The 2,500-nt window shown below is 37.4% G+C and overlaps 1 protein-coding gene across 5 annotated transcripts in view; it reads right to left on the bottom strand.

Moving 5' to 3' along the window:
• Positions 1-2,500, bottom strand: part of LOC137644929 (uncharacterized) — a 592,257-nt gene that overhangs the window by 64,140 nt on the left and 525,617 nt on the right. The gene's annotated exons all lie outside the window — the stretch shown is intronic.

The following is a 2,500-nucleotide window of genomic DNA, read 5'->3' as shown; positions in this document are numbered from 1 at the left end:
AGTGCGTATTCGACCTCATTTTTTTCTGTCAATGATTTTAGTTGATATTTTAGTCAATCTAATTACCAGAAGATTTTTTTCCTTAACTTTGTCAGTATATGTAATTTTCTCTGGTTTTAAGTCAATCAGTGTTTGAAGTGGTAATTAATTTATTCCATATTCATTGCTTGATTATCAACTTCCCCAATGAGATCAGTGGTCTCGAGGGAATTTGCTGCTTGTGTGGTAAGCTAAGCAATTGGGTTTTCCAATTCAGCGATTTTCTCATCACGTTCATCTAAATCGAGGTCTTTCATTTTCAATTCCTCCTCCATTCTTAGTATAATTGTCTTGGCTATTCTGGTTTCATCTACGTAATATCGACAAATCCATCTCGAGTTTTTTTTTTTTTTTAAGTCTTCATTACTGATGTTTGCCTCTATAAACACACACTTCCTGTTGTTGAAACCTTTAACAGACACATCCTATCCACTTCATAAGTCTCCCTTCGCTGATCCACACAAGGGGCAACCAGCCATGATATACTATTACTTCTTACTTTAGTCACTCCATAAGATTAACTAATATTTTTCAAAGATTTCACAAACGAGTAGTATAAGCTAAAAAACAGCTCAAGGCGAGAATTCAATAGAGCTCCGTAAAACATTTCTTCACTCGGCAACATCTCTTAGTATTATATAATTTGATTGAGAGGCACTCTTTCTACTTAAACATCCCTTCGTCGAGCCACAGATTTTTCTTTGGCAGACTCCGGTATCCAAGGTCTATGTGAAAGTACTTCCCGATTACCTTAAAGTGCCTGCGTGACAGTTTTGCTGAGAAAAACACCACAGAGTACGTTTTGTTCCTTGCCTAGAACATCCTCATCTGCCGTAAGTCAATAATCCCCATCTACATGAAAATGCCCCACTCCATGGGTATGCTGATGGCTTATGCGGCTCCTTTTCATGTACTAGGCACAATCCTTTGTTTCTTCCATGAGGTAAAAGAGCAGTTCAGTTGTAAAATATATTGGGAAAAATCAAAGAGACGTGAAGGGGATGAGCTCTGTCATTTTCAGGGTAACAAGGAAATGACGTATGGGTGGTAGTGTCGCATATTCGGTCCAACTGTCATCGATATCTTCACCGTTCAGTCGTCCATGTAGATTGGGGAGGAATAGTAGCCAGAGACTGACCCATGGCAATCCCTTGATCCTCGTCTTCTTTGCCGTCCACGTGACCTGCATCTCATCGAGACAAGGAATTCCTAAGAAAACGATCCCTTCCTATTTCTCCATCTTCATTGTATTTTAAGCCATCAATTTTTAAATATTCATCACTGTGCGATAACCTTGTATTCAACCCCTGTATAATCATCATCTGCTTCTATCTCACTCGGATTATCACTATCAATAACATCAGTTTGAATAACCTTTTCATCATCTTGTCTTCTTTTTACATTTGGGATTATTTTTCCACCCATTTTTCCTTTTGCAGTTTTTCTTCCTTCCTTTGAAAATATTTTCCCACATCTCCATTTTTGAGTACTACTTTATTTACACTCTTGTCTTTGTCCTCTCTCTTTCTCTCTTCCTCTTCAGACACTAGTTCCTTTGTAGTTTCTTCAATCTTCACTAAATCAATTTCCACCTCCATATTAAGGTTTAGTTTTTGAGGTGTCAGCTTAGATTCTTCTAGAAGATTTAGCATAAAGGAAAAGGCATATATTCCTTTATACCATGACTTGTTGATGGCTCCACTTGCACGTGCTTGTCATAAGCATCAACATCGACGTCCCTTGCCACGCTAATCTTTTAGCATAGTACCACAAACACCATTTAGCATTTTGATATTACACTGAATCAATAGTTAAACCATTCACCAACAAGCACAAACGAAACTACCATAAACAGTGAACACGAATTCTTCACAGTGATGACGCCAAGGTCTGAGACAGGCAGGTTTTACCAACCACAGGGACTCATTCTGCTGTCAAGTAACTCAAGTCACCCTGTCCCTTGTAAACAACACTCCTCCTCTACTACGACTGGAAAAATTGGCGAGGTTCTTTGAAAAAGAGAAGATAAATTACCTGACGTACTATACGTCATATGGGACCGAAAGGAATAATTTTCAACCAATGTAAAATAAATCTTACAGCACTCAAATGTTTAATAACATTTGCTTATGTTGAACCGTCATCAGACGGGGCTAATCAGTTGTCTAACCATCAAGGTCTATAGACCTTGCTAACCATATTAGTTACTTTAACTTTCTTGAATATACATCATCAAACGGCTTATGTGACATTGTTTTTCTACGAATATTGTGCAAATTTGACCCAAAGGAATAAATGTCTTATCTATGAAATTTCAGTCGCTAAAGGACGCTCAGAATATAGGATAGAGTTCAGGTGAGCATCGATGTTATTCACTATTCTTTGTTCATCGGTAAGGACTGCTGAAAAATACTGAATGTTTTCTAGAATGCAATATAATATTTTAATTCTACAAATAAAA

This window comes from Palaemon carinicauda, chromosome 8 (genome assembly GCF_036898095.1).
Source record: "Palaemon carinicauda isolate YSFRI2023 chromosome 8, ASM3689809v2, whole genome shotgun sequence".
Lineage (NCBI taxonomy): Eukaryota > Metazoa > Arthropoda > Malacostraca > Decapoda > Palaemonidae > Palaemon > Palaemon carinicauda.
This window is presented reverse-complemented; position numbering and strand designations above follow the sequence as displayed.